At 48.8% G+C, this 20285-nt stretch overlaps 1 protein-coding gene across 1 annotated transcript in view; it reads left to right on the forward strand.

Annotated features, from left to right (window-relative positions):
* Window positions 1–347: 347 nt before the first annotated feature.
* The window catches only part of LOC141271903 (uncharacterized), a 114936-nt gene continuing 94998 nt past the window's right edge, over window positions 348–20285 (forward strand). The window contains exon 1 of the mRNA XM_073682125.1: window positions 348–416. The gene's annotated coding sequence lies outside the window, so the exon portion shown is untranslated. The remainder of the gene's footprint in view (window positions 417–20285) is intronic.

The following is a 20285-nucleotide window of genomic DNA, read 5'->3' on the forward strand; positions in this document are numbered from 1 at the left end:
TACCTGACAGGAGCCCATAGATTCCCCTGCCTCCAATAATATATACCTGACAGGAGCCCATACATTCTGCTGCCTCCAATAATATATACCTGACAGGAGCCCATACATTCTGCTGCCTCAAATAATATATACCGGTCAGGAGCCCATACATTCTGCTGCCTCCAATAATATATACCTGACAGGAGCCCATACATTCTGCTGCCTACAATAATATATACCTGACAGGAGCCCATACATTCTCCTGCCTCCAATAATTATATACCTGACAGGAGCCCATACATTCTGCTGCCTACAATAATATATACCTGACAGGAGCCAATACATTCTAGGCTCAACCCTGGTGCTAAACTAGTACACACCCCCGGAAATGACGTCACACCTGGAAGGAGCCCATGCATTCTAGCGTTTACGTTGAGGTATGTGGAGATTCCCCATTACTGGCGTCAGGGGACATTAACCCCTCCATTCCCGGAGATAGTGCCCCCTTCCCCCAGTTCTGCCATGTGTATATGTACAGTAATATAACTCTGGATGTGCTCATGTATACAGGGGGCATTAACCCCTCCATTCCCGGAGATAGTGCCCCCTTCCCCCAGTTCTGCCATGTGTATATGTACAGTAATATAACGCTGGATGTGCTCATGTATACAGGGGACATTAACCCCTCCATTCCCTGAGATAGTGCCCCCTTTCCCCAGTTCTGCCATGTGTATATGTACAGTAATATAACGCTGGATGTGCTCATGTATACAGGGGGCATTAACCCCTCCATTCCCGGAGATAGCTCCCCACTCCCCCCAGTTCTGCCATGTGTATATGTACAGTAATATAACGCTGGATGTGCTAATGTATACAGGGGGCATTAACCCCTCCATTCCCGGAGATAGTGCCCCCTTCCCCCAGTTCTGCCATGTGTATATGTACAGTAATATAACGCTGGATGTGCTCATGTATACAGGGGGCATTAACCCCTCCATTCCCGGAGATAGTGCCCCCTTCCCCCAGTTCTGCCATGTGTATATGTACAGTAATATAACGCTGGATGTGCTCATGTATACAGGGGACATTAACCCCTCCATTCCCGGAGATAGTGCCCCCTTCCCCCAGTTCTGCCATGTGTATATGTACAGTAATATAACTCTGGATGTGCTCATGTATACAGGGGACATTAACCCCTCCATTCCCTGAGATAGTGCCCCCTTTCCCCAGTTCTGCCATGTGTATATGTACAGTAATATAACGCTGGATGTGCTCATGTATACAGGGGGCATTAACCCCTCCATTCCCGGAGATAGTGCCCCCTTCCCCCAGTTCTGCCATGTGTATATGTACAGTAATATAACGCTGGATGTGCTCATGTATACAGGGGACATTAACCCCTCCATTCCCTGAGATAGTGCCCCCTTTCCCCAGTTCTGCCATGTGTATATGTACAGTAATATAACGCTGGATGTGCTCATGTATACAGGGGGCATTAACCCCTCCATTCCCGGAGATAGCTCCCCACTCCCCCCAGTTCTGCCATGTGTATATGTACAGTAATATAACGCTGGATGTGCTAATGTATACAGGGGGCATTAACCCCTCCATTCCCGGAGATAGTGCCCCCTTCCCCCAGTTCTGCCATGTGTATATGTACAGTAATATAACGCTGGATGTGCTCATGTATACAGGGGGCATTAACCCCTCCATTCCCGGAGATAGTGCCCCCTTCCCCCAGTTCTGCCATGTGTATATGTACAGTAATATAACGCTGGATGTGCTCATGTATACAGGGGACATTAACCCCTCCATTCCCGGAGATAGTGCCCCCTTCCCCCAGTTCTGCCATGTGTATATGTACAGTAATATGACGCTGGATGTGCTCATGTATACAGGGGGCATTAACCCCTCCATTCCTGGAGATAGTGCCCCCTTCCCCCAGTTCTGCCACGTGTATATGTACAGTAATATAACGCTGGATGTGCTCATGTATAAAGGGGACATTAACCCCTCCATTCCTGGAGATAGTGACCCCCTTCCCCCAGTTCTGCCATGTGTATATGTAGAGTAATATAACGCTGGGTGTGCTCATGTATACAGGGGACATAAAACCCTCCATTCCCGGAGATAGTGCCCCCTCCCCCCAGTTCTGCCATGTGTATATGTACAGTAATATATCGCTGGATGTGCTCATGTATACAGGGGGCATTAAGCCCTCCATTCCTGGAGATAGTGCCCCCTTGCCCCAGTTCTGCCATGTGTATATGTACAGTAATATAACGCTGGATGTGCTCATGTATACAGGGGGCATTAACTCCTCCATTCCCGGAGATAGTGCCCCCTTCCCCCAGTTCTGCCATGTGTATATGTACAGTAATATAACGCTGGATGTGCTCATGTATACAGGGGACATTAACCCCTCCATTCCCTGAGATAGTGCCCCCTTTCCCCAGTTCTGCCATGTGTATATGTACAGTAATATAACGCTGGATGTGCTCATGTATACAGGGGGCATTAACCCCTCCATTCCCGGAGATAGCTCCCCACTCCCCCCAGTTCTGCCATGTGTATATGTACAGTAATATAACGCTGGATGTGCTCATATATACAGGGGGCATTAACCCCTCCATTCCCGGAGATAGTGCCCCCTCCCCCCAGTTCTGCCATGTGTATATGTACAGTAATATAACGCTGGATGTGCTCATGTATACAGGGAACATTAACCCCTCCATTCCCGGAGATAGTGCCCCCTCCCCCCAGTTCTGCCATGTGTATATGTACAGTAATATAACGCTGGATGTGCTCATGTATACAGGGGGCATTAACCCCTCCATTCCCGGAGATAGTGCCCCCTCCCCCCAGTTCTGCCATGTGTATATGTACAGTAATATAACGCTGGATGTGCTCATGTATACAGGGGGCATTAACCCCTCCATTCCAGGAGATAGTGCCCCCTTCCCCCAGTTCTGCCATGTGTATATGTACAGTAATATAACGCTGGATGTGCTCATGTATACAGGGGGCATTAACCCCTCCATTCCCGGAGATAGTGCCCCCTTCCCCCAGTTCTGCCATGTGTATATGTACAGTAATATAACGCTGGATGTGCTCATGTATACAGGGGACATTAACCCCTCCATTCCCGGAGATAGTGCCCCCTTTCCCCAGTTCTGCCATGTGTATATGTACAGTAATATAACTCTGGATGTGCTCATGTATACACGGGGCATTAACCCCTCCATTCCAGGAGATAGTGCCCCCTTCCCCCAGTTCTGCCATGTGTATATGTACAGTAATATAACGCTGGATGTGCTCATGTATACAGGGGGCATTAACCCCTCCATTCCCAGAGATAGTGCCCCCTTCCCCCAGTTCTGCCATGTGTATATGTACAGTAATATAACGCTGGATGTGCTCATGTATACAGGGGACATTAACCCCTCTATTCCTTGAGATAGTGCCCCCTTTCCCCAGTTCTGCCATGTGTATATGTACAGTAATATAACGCTGGATGTGCTCATGTATACAGGGGGCATTAACCCCTCCATTCCCGGAGATAGCTCCCCACTCCCCCCAGTTCTGCCATGTGTATATGTACAGTAATATAACGCTGGATGTGCTCATGTATACAGGGGGCATTAACCCCTCCATTCCCGGAGATAGTGCCCCCTCCCCCCAGTTCTGCCATGTGTATATGTACAGTAATATAACGCTGGATGTGCTCATGTATACAGGGGGAATTAACCCCTCCATTCCCGGAGATAGTGCTCCCTTCCCCCAGTTCTGCCATGTGTATATGTACAGTAATATAACGCTGGATGTGCTCATGTATACAGGGGGCATTAACCCCTCCATTCCCGGAGATAGTGCCCCCTTCCCCCAGTTCTGCCATGTGTATATGTACAGTAATATAACGCTGGATGTGCTCATGTATACAGGGGACATTAACCCCTCCATTCCCGGAGATAGTGCCCCCCTTCCCCCAGTTCTGCCATGTGTATATGTACAGTAATATAACGCTGGATGTGCTCATGTATACAGGGGGCATTAACCCCTCCATTCCCGGAGATAGTGCCCCCTTCCCCCAGTTCTGCCATGTGTATATGTACAGTAATATAACGCTGGATGTGCTCATGTATACAGGGGACATTAACCCCTCCATTCCCGGAGATAGTGCCCCCTTCCCCCAGTTCTGCCATGTGTATATGTACAGTAATATGACGCTGGATGTGCTCATGTATACAGGGGGCATTAACCCCTCCATTCCTGGAGATAGTGCCCCCTTCCCCCAGTTCTGCCACGTGTATATGTACAGTAATATAACGCTGGATGTGCTCATGTATACAGGGGACATTAACCCCTCCATTCCTGGAGATAGTGACCCCCTTCCCCCAGTTCTGCCATGTGTATATGTAGAGTAATATAACGCTGGGTGTGCTCATGTATACAGGGGACATAAAACCCTCCATTCCCGGAGATAGTGCCCCCTCCCCCTAGTTCTGCCATGTGTATATGTACAGTAATATATCGCTGGATGTGCTCATGTATACAGGGGGCATTAACCCCTCCATTCCCGGAGATAGTGCCCCCTCCCCCCAGTTCTGCCATGTGTATATGTACAGTAATATAACGCTGGATGTGCTCATGTATACAGGGAACATTAACCCCTCCATTCCTGGAGATAGTGCCCCCTTCCCCCAGTTCTGCCATGTGTATATGTACAGTAATATAACGCTGGATGTTCTCATGTATACAGGGGGCATTAACCCCTCCATTCCCGGAGATAGTGCCCCCTCCCCTATTTCTGCCATGTGTATATGTACAGTAATATAACGCTGGATGTGATCATATATACCGGGGACATTAACCCCTCCATTCCCGGAGATAGTGCCCCTTCCCCCAGTTCTGCCATGTGTATATGTATAACGCTGGATGTGCTCATGTATACAGGGGGCATTAACCCCTCCATTCCCGGAGATAGTGCCCCCTCCCCCAGTTCTGCCATGTGTATATGTACAGTAATATAACGCTGGATGTGCTCATGTATACAGGGGACATTAACCCCTCCATTCCCGGAGATAGTGCCCCCTTCCCCCAGTTCTGTCATGTGTATATGTACAGTAATATAACGCTGGATGTGCTCATGTATACAGGGGACATTAACCCCTCCATTCCCGGAGATAGTGCCCCCTCCCCCAGTTCTGCCATGTGTATATGTACAGTAATATAACGATGGATGTGCTCATGTATACAGGGGGCATTAACCCCTCCATTCCCGGAGATAGTGCCCCCTTCCCCCAGTTCTGCCATGTGTATATGTACAGTAATATAACGCTGGATGTACTCATGTATACAGGGGACATTAACCCCTCCATTCCCGGAGATAGTGCCCCCTTATCCCAGTTCTGCCATGTGTATATATACAGTAATATAACGCTGGATGTTCTCATGTATACAGGGGGCATTAACCCCTCCATTCCCGGAGATAGTGCCCCCTTACCCCAGTTCTGTCATGTGTATATGTACAGTAATATAACGCTGGATGTGCTCATGTATACAAGGGACATTAACCCCTCCATTCCTGGAGATAGTGCCCCCTTCCCCCACTTCTGCCATGTGTATATGTACAGTAATATAACGCTGGATGTGCTCATGTATACAGGGGACATTAACCCCTCCATTCCCGGAGATAGTGCCCCCTTCCCCCAGTTCTGCCATGTGTATATGTACAGTATTATAACGCTGGATGTTCTCATGTATATAGGGGGTATTAACCCCTCCATTCCCGGAGATAGTGCCCCTCTTCCCCCAGTTCTGCCATGTGTATATGTACAGTAATATAACGCTGGATGTGCTAATGTATACAGGGGATATTAACCCCTCCATTCCCGGAGATAGTGCCCCCTCCCCCAGTTCTGCCATGTCTATATGTACAGTAATATAACGCTGGATGTGCTCATGTATACAGGGGGGCATAACCCCTCCATTCCTGGAGATAGTGCCCCCTTCCCCCAGTTCTGCCATGTCTATATGTACAGTAATATAACGCTGGATGTGCTCATGTATACAGGGGACATTAACCCCTCCATTCCCGGAGATAGTGCCCCCTTCCCCCAGTTCTGCCATGTGTATATGTACAGTAATATAACTCTGGATGTGCTCATGTATACAGGGGACATTAACCCCTCCATTCCCTGAGATAGTGCCCCCTTTCCCCAGTTCTGCCATGTGTATATGTACAGTAATATAACGCTGGATGTGCTCATGTATACAGGGGGCATTAACCCCTCCATTCCCGGAGATAGCTCCCCACTCCCCCCAGTTCTGCCATGTGTATATGTACAGTAATATAACGCTGGATGTGCTAATGTATACAGGGGGCATTAACCCCTCCATTCCCGGAGATAGTGCCCCCTTCCCCCAGTTCTGCCATGTGTATATGTACAGTAATATAACGCTGGATGTGCTCATGTATACAGGGGGCATTAACCCCTCCATTCCCGGAGATAGTGCCCCCTTCCCCCAGTTCTGCCATGTGTATATGTACAGTAATATAACGCTGGATGTGCTCATGTATACAGGGGACATTAACCCCTCCATTCCCGGAGATAGTGCCCCCTTCCCCCAGTTCTGCCATGTGTATATGTACAGTAATATGACGCTGGATGTGCTCATGTATACAGGGGGCATTAACCCCTCCATTCCTGGAGATAGTGCCCCCTTCCCCCAGTTCTGCCACGTGTATATGTACAGTAATATAACGCTGGATGTGCTCATGTATACAGGGGACATTAACCCCTCCATTCCTGGAGATAGTGACCCCCTTCCCCCAGTTCTGCCATGTGTATATGTAGAGTAATATAACGCTGGGTGTGCTCATGTATACAGGGGACATAAAACCCTCCATTCCCGGAGATAGTGCCCCCTCCCCCCAGTTCTGCCATGTGTATATGTACAGTAATATATCGCTGGATGTGCTCATGTATACAGGGGGCATTAACCCCTCCATTCCCGGAGATAGTGCCCCCTCCCCCCAGTTCTGCCATGTATATATGTACAGTAATATAACTCTGGATGTGCTCATGTATACAGGGGACATTAACCCCTCCATTGCCTGAGATAGTGGCCCCCTTTCCCCAGTTCTGCCATCTGTATATGTACAGTAATATAATGCTGGATGTGCTCATGTATACAGAGGACATTAACCCCTCCATTCCTGGAGATAGTGCCCCCTTGCCCCAGTTCTGCCATGTGTATATGTACAGTAATATAACGCTGGATGTGCTCATGTATACAGGGGGCATTAACTCCTCCATTCCCGGAGATAGTGCCCCCTTCCCCCAGTTCTGCCATGTGTATATATACAGTAATATAACGCTGGATGTGCTCATGTATACAGGGGACATTAACCCCTCCATTCCCTGAGATAGTGCCCCCTTTCCCCAGTTCTGCCATGTGTATATGTACAGTAATATAACGCTGGATGTGCTCATGTATACAGGGGGCATTAACCCCTCCATTCCCGGAGATAGCTCCCCACTCCCCCCAGTTCTGCCATGTGTATATGTACAGTAATATAACGCTGGATGTGCTCATATATACAGGGGGCATTAACCCCTCCATTCCCGGAGATAGTGCCCCCTCCCCCCAGTTCTGCCATGTGTATATGTACAGTAATATAACGCTGGATGTGCTCATGTATACAGGGAACATTAACCCCTCCATTCCCGGAGATAGTGCCCCCTCCCCCCAGTTCTGCCATGTGTATATGTACAGTAATATAACGCTGGATGTGCTCATGTATACAGGGGGCATTAACCCCTCCATTCCCGGAGATAGTGCCCCCTCCCCCCAGTTCTGCCATGTGTATATGTACAGTAATATAACGCTGGATGTGCTCATGTATACAGGGGGCATTAACCCCTCCATTCCAGGAGATAGTGCCCCCTTCCCCCAGTTCTGCCATGTGTATATGTACAGTAATATAACGCTGGATGTGCTCATGTATACAGGGAACATTAACCCCTCCATTCCCGGAGATAGTGCCCCCTCCCCCCAGTTCTGCCATGTGTATATGTACAGTAATATAACGCTGGATGTGCTCATGTATACAGGGGGCATTAACCCCTCCATTCCCGGAGATAGTGCCCTCTCCCCCCAGTTCTGCCATGTGTATATGTACAGTAATATAACGCTGGATGTGCTCATGTATACAGGGGGCATTAACCCCTCCATTCCAGGAGATAGTGCCCCCTTCCCCCAGTTCTGCCATGTGTATATGTACAGTAATATAACGCTGGATGTGCTCATGTATACAGGGGGCATTAACCCCTCCATTCCCGGAGATAGTGCCCCCTTCCCCCAGTTCTGCCATGTGTATATGTACAGTAATATAACGCTGGATGTGCTCATGTATACAGGGGACATTAAACCCTCCATTCCCGGAGATAGTGCCCCCTTTCCCCAGTTCTGCCATGTGTATATGTACAGTAATATAACTCTGGATGTGCTCATGTATACACGGGGCATTAACCCCTCCATTCCAGGAGATAGTGCCCCCTTCCCCCAGTTCTGCCATGTGTATATGTACAGTAATATAACGCTGGATGTGCTCATGTATACAGGGGGCATTAACCCCTCCATTCCCAGAGATAGTGCCCCCTTCCCCCAGTTCTGCCATGTGTATATGTACAGTAATATAACGCTGGATGTGCTCATGTATACAGGGGACATTAACCCCTCTATTCCTTGAGATAGTGCCCCCTTTCCCCAGTTCTGCCATGTGTATATGTACAGTAATATAACGCTGGATGTGCTCATGTATACAGGGGGCATTAACCCCTCCATTCCCGGAGATAGCTCCCCACTCCCCCCAGTTCTGCCATGTGTATATGTACAGTAATATAACGCTGGATGTGCTCATGTATACAGGGGGCATTAACCCCTCCATTCCCGGAGATAGTGCCCCCTCCCCCCAGTTCTGCCATGTGTATATGTACAGTAATATAACGCTGGATGTGCTCATGTATACAGGGGGCATTAACCCCTCCATTCCCGGAGATAGTGCTCCCTTCCCCCAGTTCTGCCATGTGTATATGTACAGTAATATAACGCTGGATGTGCTCATGTATACAGGGGGCATTAACCCCTCCATTCCCGGAGATAGTGCCCCCTTCCCCCAGTTCTGCCATGTGTATATGTACAGTAATATAACGCTGGATGTGCTCATGTATACAGGGGACATTAACCCCTCCATTCCCGGAGATAGTGCCCCCCTTCCCCCAGTTCTGCCATGTGTATATGTACAGTAATATAACGCTGGATGTGCTCATGTATACAGGGGGCATTAACCCCTCCATTCCCGGAGATAGTGCCCCCTTCCCCCAGTTCTGCCATGTGTATATGTACAGTAATATAACGCTGGATGTGCTCATGTATACAGGGGACATTAACCCCTCCATTCCCGGAGATAGTGCCCCCTTCCCCCAGTTCTGCCATGTGTATATGTACAGTAATATGACGCTGGATGTGCTCATGTATACAGGGGGCATTAACCCCTCCATTCCTGGAGATAGTGCCCCCTTCCCCCAGTTCTGCCACGTGTATATGTACAGTAATATAACGCTGGATGTGCTCATGTATACAGGGGACATTAACCCCTCCATTCCTGGAGATAGTGACCCCCTTCCCCCAGTTCTGCCATGTGTATATGTAGAGTAATATAACGCTGGGTGTGCTCATGTATACAGGGGACATAAAACCCTCCATTCCCGGAGATAGTGCCCCCTCCCCCCAGTTCTGCCATGTGTATATGTACAGTAATATATCGCTGGATGTGCTCATGTATACAGGGGGCATTAACCCCTCCATTCCCGGAGATAGTGCCCCCTCCCCCCAGTTCTGCCATGTGTATATGTACAGTAATATAACGCTGGATGTGCTCATGTATACAGGGAACATTAACCCCTCCATTCCTGGAGATAGTGCCCCCTTCCCCCAGTTCTGCCATGTGTATATGTACAGTAATATAACGCTGGATGTTCTCATGTATACAGGGGGCATTAACCCCTCCATTCCCGGAGATAGTGCCCCCTCCCCTATTTCTGCCATGTGTATATGTACAGTAATATAACGCTGGATGTGATCATATATACCGGGGACATTAACCCCTCCATTCCCGGAGATAGTGCCCCTTCCCCCAGTTCTGCCATGTGTATATGTATAACGCTGGATGTGCTCATGTATACAGGGGGCATTAACCCCTCCATTCCCGGAGATAGTGCCCCCTCCCCCAGTTCTGCCATGTGTATATGTACAGTAATATAACGCTGGATGTGCTCATGTATACAGGGGACATTAACCCCTCCATTCCCGGAGATAGTGCCCCCTTCCCCCAGTTCTGTCATGTGTATATGTACAGTAATATAACGCTGGATGTGCTCATGTATACAGGGGACATTAACCCCTCCATTCCCGGAGATAGTGCCCCCTCCCCCAGTTCTGCCATGTGTATATGTACAGTAATATAACGATGGATGTGCTCATGTATACAGGGGGCATTAACCCCTCCATTCCCGGAGATAGTGCCCCCTTCCCCCAGTTCTGCCATGTGTATATGTACAGTAATATAACGCTGGATGTACTCATGTATACAGGGGACATTAACCCCTCCATTCCCGGAGATAGTGCCCCCTTATCCCAGTTCTGCCATGTGTATATATACAGTAATATAACGCTGGATGTTCTCATGTATACAGGGGGCATTAACCCCTCCATTCCCGGAGATAGTGCCCCCTTACCCCAGTTCTGTCATGTGTATATGTACAGTAATATAACGCTGGATGTGCTCATGTATACAAGGGACATTAACCCCTCCATTCCTGGAGATAGTGCCCCCTTCCCCCACTTCTGCCATGTGTATATGTACAGTAATATAACGCTGGATGTGCTCATGTATACAGGGGACATTAACCCCTCCATTCCCGGAGATAGTGCCCCCTTCCCCCAGTTCTGCCATGTGTATATGTACAGTATTATAACGCTGGATGTTCTCATGTATATAGGGGGTATTAACCCCTCCATTCCCGGAGATAGTGCCCCTCTTCCCCCAGTTCTGCCATGTGTATATGTACAGTAATATAACGCTGGATGTGCTAATGTATACAGGGGATATTAACCCCTCCATTCCCGGAGATAGTGCCCCCTCCCCCAGTTCTGCCATGTCTATATGTACAGTAATATAACGCTGGATGTGCTCATGTATACAGGGGGGCATAACCCCTCCATTCCTGGAGATAGTGCCCCCTTCCCCCAGTTCTGCCATGTCTATATGTACAGTAATATAACGCTGGATGTGCTCATGTATACAGGGGACATTAACCCCTCCATTCCCGGAGATAGTGCCCCCTTCCCCCAGTTCTGCCATGTGTATATGTACAGTAATATAACTCTGGATGTGCTCATGTATACAGGGGACATTAACCCCTCCATTCCCTGAGATAGTGCCCCCTTTCCCCAGTTCTGCCATGTGTATATGTACAGTAATATAACGCTGGATGTGCTCATGTATACAGGGGGCATTAACCCCTCCATTCCCGGAGATAGCTCCCCACTCCCCCCAGTTCTGCCATGTGTATATGTACAGTAATATAACGCTGGATGTGCTAATGTATACAGGGGGCATTAACCCCTCCATTCCCGGAGATAGTGCCCCCTTCCCCCAGTTCTGCCATGTGTATATGTACAGTAATATAACGCTGGATGTGCTCATGTATACAGGGGGCATTAACCCCTCCATTCCCGGAGATAGTGCCCCCTTCCCCCAGTTCTGCCATGTGTATATGTACAGTAATATAACGCTGGATGTGCTCATGTATACAGGGGACATTAACCCCTCCATTCCCGGAGATAGTGCCCCCTTCCCCCAGTTCTGCCATGTGTATATGTACAGTAATATGACGCTGGATGTGCTCATGTATACAGGGGGCATTAACCCCTCCATTCCTGGAGATAGTGCCCCCTTCCCCCAGTTCTGCCACGTGTATATGTACAGTAATATAACGCTGGATGTGCTCATGTATACAGGGGACATTAACCCCTCCATTCCTGGAGATAGTGACCCCCTTCCCCCAGTTCTGCCATGTGTATATGTAGAGTAATATAACGCTGGGTGTGCTCATGTATACAGGGGACATAAAACCCTCCATTCCCGGAGATAGTGCCCCCTCCCCCCAGTTCTGCCATGTGTATATGTACAGTAATATATCGCTGGATGTGCTCATGTATACAGGGGGCATTAACCCCTCCATTCCCGGAGATAGTGCCCCCTCCCCCCAGTTCTGCCATGTGTATATGTACAGTAATATAACTCTGGATGTGCTCATGTATACAGGGGACATTAACCCCTCCATTCCCTGAGATAGTGGCCCCCTTTCCCCAGTTCTGCCATCTGTATATGTACAGTAATATAATGCTGGATGTGCTCATGTATACAGAGGACATTAACCCCTCCATTCCTGGAGATAGTGCCCCCTTGCCCCAGTTCTGCCATGTGTATATGTACAGTAATATAACGCTGGATGTGCTCATGTATACAGGGGGCATTAACTCCTCCATTCCCGGAGATAGTGCCCCCTTCCCCCAGTTCTGCCATGTGTATATGTACAGTAATATAACGCTGGATGTGCTCATGTATACAGGGGACATTAACCCCTCCATTCCCTGAGATAGTGCCCCCTTTCCCCAGTTCTGCCATGTGTATATGTACAGTAATATAACGCTGGATGTGCTCATGTATACAGGGGGCATTAACCCCTCCATTCCCGGAGATAGCTCCCCACTCCCCCCAGTTCTGCCATGTGTATATGTACAGTAATATAACGCTGGATGTGCTCATATATACAGGGGGCATTAACCCCTCCATTCCCGGAGATAGTGCCCCCTCCCCCCAGTTCTGCCATGTGTATATGTACAGTAATATAACGCTGGATGTGCTCATGTATACAGGGAACATTAACCCCTCCATTCCCGGAGATAGTGCCCCCTCCCCCCAGTTCTGCCATGTGTATATGTACAGTAATATAACGCTGGATGTGCTCATGTATACAGGGGGCATTAACCCCTCCATTCCCGGAGATAGTGCCCCCTCCCCCCAGTTCTGCCATGTGTATATGTACAGTAATATAACGCTGGATGTGCTCATGTATACAGGGGGCATTAACCCCTCCATTCCAGGAGATAGTGCCCCCTTCCCCCAGTTCTGCCATGTGTATATGTACAGTAATATAACGCTGGATGTGCTCATGTATACAGGGGGCATTAACCCCTCCATTCCCGGAGATAGTGCCCCCTTCCCCCAGTTCTGCCATGTGTATATGTACAGTAATATAACGCTGGATGTGCTCATGTATACAGGGGACATTAACCCCTCCATTCCCGGAGATAGTGCCCCCTTTCCCCAGTTCTGCCATGTGTATATGTACAGTAATATAACTCTGGATGTGCTCATGTATACACGGGGCATTAACCCCTCCATTCCAGGAGATAGTGCCCCCTTCCCCCAGTTCTGCCATGTGTATATGTACAGTAATATAACGCTGGATGTGCTCATTTATACAGGGGGCATTAACCCCTCCATTCCCAGAGATAGTGCCCCCTTCCCCCAGTTCTGCCATGTGTATATGTACAGTAATATAACGCTGGATGTGCTCATGTATACAGGGGACATTAACCCCTCTATTCCTTGAGATAGTGCCCCCTTTCCCCAGTTCTGCCATGTGTATATGTACAGTAATATAACGCTGGATGTGCTCATGTATACAGGGGGCATTAACCCCTCCATTCCCGGAGATAGCTCCCCACTCCCCCCAGTTCTGCCATGTGTATATGTACAGTAATATAACGCTGGATGTGCTCATGTATACAGGGGGCATTAACCCCTCCATTCCCGGAGATAGTGCCCCCTCCCCCCAGTTCTGCCATGTGTATATGTACAGTAATATAACGCTGGATGTGCTCATGTATACAGGGGGCATTAACCCCTCCATTCCCGGAGATAGTGCTCCCTTCCCCCAGTTCTGCCATGTGTATATGTACAGTAATATAACGCTGGATGTGCTCATGTATACAGGGGGCATTAACCCCTCCATTCCCGGAGATAGTGCCCCCTTCCCCCAGTTCTGCCATGTGTATATGTACAGTAATATAACGCTGGATGTGCTCATGTATACAGGGGACATTAACCCCTCCATTCCCGGAGATAGTGCCCCCCTTCCCCCAGTTCTGCCATGTGTATATGTACAGTAATATAACTCTGGATGTGCTCATGTATACAGGGGGCATTAACCCCTCCATTCCCGGAGATAGTGCCCCCTTCCCCCAGTTCTGCCATGTGTATATGTACAGTAATATAACGCTGGATGTGCTCATGTATACAGGGGACATTAACCCCTCCATTCCCGGAGATAGTGCCCCCTTCCCCCAGTTCTGCCATGTGTATATGTACAGTAATATGACGCTGGATGTGCTCATGTATACAGGGGGCATTAACCCCTCCATTCCTGGAGATAGTGCCCCCTTCCCCCAGTTCTGCCACGTGTATATGTACAGTAATATAACGCTGGATGTGCTCATGTATACAGGGGACATTAACCCCTCCATTCCTGGAGATAGTGACCCCCTTCCCCCAGTTCTGCCATGTGTATATGTAGAGTAATATAACGCTGGGTGTGCTCATGTATACAGGGGACATAAAACCCTCCATTCCCGGAGATAGTGCCCCCTCCCCCCAGTTCTGCCATGTGTATATGTACAGTAATATATCGCTGGATGTGCTCATGTATACAGGGGGCATTAACCCCTCCATTCCCGGAGATAGTGCCCCCTCCCCCCAGTTCTGCCATGTGTATATGTACAGTAATATAACGCTGGATGTGCTCATGTATACAGGGAACATTAACCCCTCCATTCCTGGAGATAGTGCCCCCTTCCCCCAGTTCTGCCATGTGTATATGTACAGTAATATAACGCTGGATGTTCTCATGTATACAGGGGGCATTAACCCCTCCATTCCCGGAGATAGTGCCCCCTCCCCTATTTCTGCCATGTGTATATGTACAGTAATATAACGCTGGATGTGATCATATATACCGGGGACATTAACCCCTCCATTCCCGGAGATAGTGCCCCTTCCCCCAGTTCTGCCATGTGTATATGTATAACGCTGGATGTGCTCATGTATACAGGGGGCATTAACCCCTCCATTCCCGGAGATAGTGCCCCCTCCCCCAGTTCTGCCATGTGTATATGTACAGTAATATAACGCTGGATGTGCTCATGTATACAGGGGACATTAACCCCTCCATTCCCGGAGATAGTGCCCCCTTCCCCCAGTTCTGTCATGTGTATATGTACAGTAATATAACGCTGGATGTGCTCATGTATACAGGGGACATTAACCCCTCCATTCCCGGAGATAGTGCCCCCTCCCCCAGTTCTGCCATGTGTATATGTACAGTAATATAACGATGGATGTGCTCATGTATACAGGGGGCATTAACCCCTCCATTCCCGGAGATAGTGCCCCCTTCCCCCAGTTCTGCCATGTGTATATGTACAGTAATATAACGCTGGATGTGCTCATGTATACAGGGGACATTAACCCCTCCATTCCCGGAGATAGTGCCCCCTTATCCCAGTTCTGCCATGTGTATATATACAGTAATATAACGCTGGATGTTCTCATGTATACAGGGGGCATTAACCCCTCCATTCCCGGAGATAGTGCCCCCTTACCCCAGTTCTGTCATGTGTATATGTACAGTAATATAACGCTGGATGTGCTCATGTATACAAGGGACATTAACCCCTCCATTCCTGGAGATAGTGCCCCCTTCCCCCACTTCTGCCATGTGTATATGTACAGTAATATAACGCTGGATGTGCTCATGTATACAGGGGACATTAACCCCTCCATTCCCGGAGATAGTGCCCCCTTCCCCCAGTTCTGCCATGTGTATATGTACAGTATTATAACGCTGGATGTTCTCATGTATATAGGGGGTATTAACCCCTCCATTCCCGGAGATAGTGCCCCTCTTCCCCCAGTTCTGCCATGTGTATATGTACAGTAATATAACGCTGGATGTGCTAATGTATACAGGGGATATTAACCCCTCCATTCCCGGAGATAGTGCCCCCTCCCCCAGTTCTGCCATGTCTATATGTACAGTAATATAACGCTGGATGTGCTCATGTATACAGGGGGGCATAACCCCTCCATTCCTGGAGATAGTGCCCCCTTCCCCCAGTTCTGCCATGTCTATATGTACAGTAATATAACGCTGGATGTGCTCATGTATACAGGGGACATTAACCCCTCCATTCCCGGAGATAGTGCCCCCTTCCCCCAGTTCTGCCATGTGTATATGTACAGTAATATAACTCTGGATGTGCTCTTGTATACAGGGGACATTAACCCCTCCATTCCCTGAGATAGTGCCCCCTTCCCCCAGTTCTGCCATGTGTATATGTACAGTAATATAATGCTGGATGTGCTCATGTATACAGAGGACATTAACCCCTCCATTCCTGGAGATAGTGCCCCCTTTCCCCAGTTCTGCCATCTGTATATGTACAGTAATATAATGCTGGATGTGCTCATGTATACAGAGGACATTAACCCCTCCATTCCTGGAGATAGTGCCCCCTTGCCCCAGTTCTGCCATGTGTATATGTACAGTAATATAACGCTGGATGTGCTCATGTATACAGGGGGCATTAACCCCTCCATTCCCGGAGATAGTGCCCCCTTCCCCCAGTTCTGCCATGTGTATATGTACAGTAATATAACGCTGGATGTGCTCATGTATACAGGGGACATTAACCCCTCCATTCCCTGAGATAGTGCCCCCTTTCCCCAGTTCTGCCATGTGTATATGTACAGTAATATAACGCTGGATGTGCTCATGTATACAGGGGGCATTAACCCCTCCATTCCCGGAGATAGCTCCCCACTCCCCCCAGTTCTGCCATGTGTATATGTACAGTAATATAACGCTGGATGTGCTCATGTATACAGGGGGCATTAACCCCTCCATTCCCGGAGATAGTGCCCCCTCCCCCCAGTTCTGCCATGTGTATATGTACAGTAATATAACGCTGGATGTGCTCATGTATACAGGGAACATTAACCCCTCCATTCCCGGAGATAGTGCCCCCTCCCCCCAGTTCTGCCATGTGTATATGTACAGTAATATAACGCTGGATGTGCTCATGTATACAGGGGGCATTAACCCCTCCATTCCCGGAGATAGTGCCCCCTCCCCCCAGTTCTGCCATGTGTATATGTACAGTAATATAACGCTGGATGTGCTCATGTATACAGGGGGCATTAACCCCTCCATTCCAGGAGATAGTGCCCCCTTCCCCCAGTTCTGCCATGTGTATATGTACAGTAATATAACGCTGGATGTGCTCATGTATACAGGGGGCATTAACCCCTCCATTCCCGGAGATAGTGCCCCCTTCCCCCAGTTCTGCCATGTGTATATGTACAGTAATATAACGCTGGATGTGCTCATGTATACAGGGGACATTAACCCCTCCATTCCCGGAGATAGTGCCCCCTTTCCCCAGTTCTGACATGTGTATATGTACAGTAATATAACTCTGGATGTGCTCATGTATACAGGGGGCATTAACCCCTCCATTCCAGGAGATAGTGCCCCCTTCCCCCAGTTCTGCCATGTGTATATGTACAGTAATATAACGCTGGATGTGCTCATGTATACAGGGGGCATTAACCCCTCCATTCCCAGAGATAGTGCCCCCTTCCCCCAGTTCTGCCATGTGTATATGTACAGTAATATAACGCTGGATGTGCTCATGTATACAGGGGACATTAACCCCTCTATTCCTTGAGATAGTGCCCCCTTTCCCCAGTTCTGCCATGTGTATATGTACAGTAATATAACGCTGGATGTGCTCATGTATACAGGGGGCATTAACCCCTCCATTCCCGGAGATAGCTCCCCACTCCCCCCAGTTCTGCCATGTGTATATGTACAGTAATATAACGCTGGATGTGCTCATGTATACAGGGGGCATTAACCCCTCCATTCCCGGAGATAGTGCCCCCTCCCCCCAGTTCTGCCATGTGTATATGTACAGTAATATAACGCTGGATGTGTTCATGTATACAGGGGGCATTAACCCCTCCATTCCCGGAGATAGTGCTCCCTTCCCCCAGTTCTGCAATATGTATATGTACAGTAATATAACGCTGGATGTGCTCATGTATACAGGGGGCATTAACCCCTCCATTCCCGGAGATAGTGCCCCCTTCCCCCAGTTCTGCCATGTGTATATGTACAGTAATATAACGCTGGATGTGCTCATGTATACAGGGGACATTAACCCCTCCATTCCCGGAGATAGTGCCCCCTTCCCCCAGTTCTGCCATGTGTATATGTACAGTAATATGACGCTGGATGTGCTCATGTATACAGGGGGCATTAACCCCTCCATTCCTGGAGATAGTGCCCCCTTCCCCCAGTTCTGCCACGTGTATATGTACAGTAATATAACGCTGGATGTGCTCATGTATACAGGGGACATTAACCCCTCCATTCCTGGAGATAGTGACCCCCTTCCCCCAGTTCTGCCATGTGTATATGTAGAGTAATATAACGCTGGGTGTGCTCATGTATACAGGGGACATAAAACCCTCCATTCCCGGAGATAGTGCCCCCTCCCCCCAGTTCTGCCATGTGTATATGTACAGTAATATATCGCTGGATGTGCTCATGTATACAGGGGGCATTAACCCCTCCATTCCCGGAGATAGTGCCCCCTTCCCCCAGTTCTGCCATGTGTATATGTACAGTAATATAACGCTGGATGTTCTCATGTATACAGGGGGCATTAACCCCTCCATTCCCGGAGATAGTGCCCCCTCCCCTATTTCTGCCATGTGTATATGTACAGTAATATAACGCTGGATGTGATCATATATACCGGGGACATTAACCCCTCCATTCCCGGAGATAGTGCCCCTTCCCCCAGTTCTGCCATGTGTATATGTATAACGCTGGATGTGCTCATGTATACAGGGGGCATTAACCCCTCCATTCCCGGAGATAGTGCCCCCTCCCCCAGTTCTGCCATGTGTATATGTACAGTAATATAACGCTGGATGTGCTCATGTATACAGGGGACATTAACCCCTCCATTCCCGGAGATAGTGCCCCCTTCCCCCAGTTCTGTCATGTGTATATGTACAGTAATATAACGCTGGATGTGCTCATGTATACAGGGGACATTAACCCCTCCATTCCCGGAGATAGTGCCCCCTCCCCCAGTTCTGCCATGTGTATATGTACAGTAATATAACGCTGGATGTGCTCATGTATACAGGGGACATTAACCCCTCCATTCCCGGAGATAGTGCCCCCTTCCCCCAGTTCTGCCATGTGTATATGTACAGTAATATAACGCTGGATGTGCTCATGTATACAGGGGACATTAACCCCTCCATTCCCGGAGATAGTGCCCCCTTATCCCAGTTCTGCCATGTGTATATATACAGTAATATAACGCTGGATGTTCTCATATATACAGGGGGCATTAACCCCTCCATTCCCGGAGATAGTGCCCCCTTACCCCAGTTCTGTCATGTGTATATGTACAGTAATATAACGCTGGATGTGCTCATGTATACAGGGCACATTAACCCCTCCATTCCTGGAGATAGTGCCCCCTTCCCCCAGTTCTGCCATGTGTATATGTACAGTAATATAACGCTGGATGTGCTCATGTATACAGGGGACATTAACCCCTCCATTCCCGGAGATAGTGCCCCCTTCCCCCAGTTCTGCCATGTGTATATGTACAGTATTATAACGCTGGATGTTCTCATGTATATAGGGGGTATTAACCCCTCCATTCCCGGAGATAGTGCCCCTCTTCCCCCAGTTCTGCCATGTGTATATGTACAGTAATATAACGCTGGATGTGCTAATGTATACAGGGGATATTAACCCCTCCATTCCCGGAGATAGTGCCCCCTCCCCCAGTTCTGCCATGTGTATATGTACAGTAATATAACGCTGGATGTGCTCATGTATACAGGGGGGCATAACCCCTCCATTCCCGGAGATAGTGCCCCCTTCCCCCAGTTCTGCCATGTGTATATGTACAGTAATATAACGCTGGATGTGCTCATGTATTCAGGGGGCATTAACTCCTCCATTCCCGGAGATAGGGCCCCCCTCCCCCAGTTCTGCCATGTGTATATGTACAGTAAT

Source organism: Phyllobates terribilis, unplaced genomic scaffold (genome assembly GCF_046119375.1).
Source record: "Phyllobates terribilis strain yellow unplaced genomic scaffold, ASM4611937v1 Scaffold_5__5_contigs__length_657084704, whole genome shotgun sequence".
In the NCBI taxonomy this organism is placed as follows: domain Eukaryota; kingdom Metazoa; phylum Chordata; class Amphibia; order Anura; family Dendrobatidae; genus Phyllobates; species Phyllobates terribilis.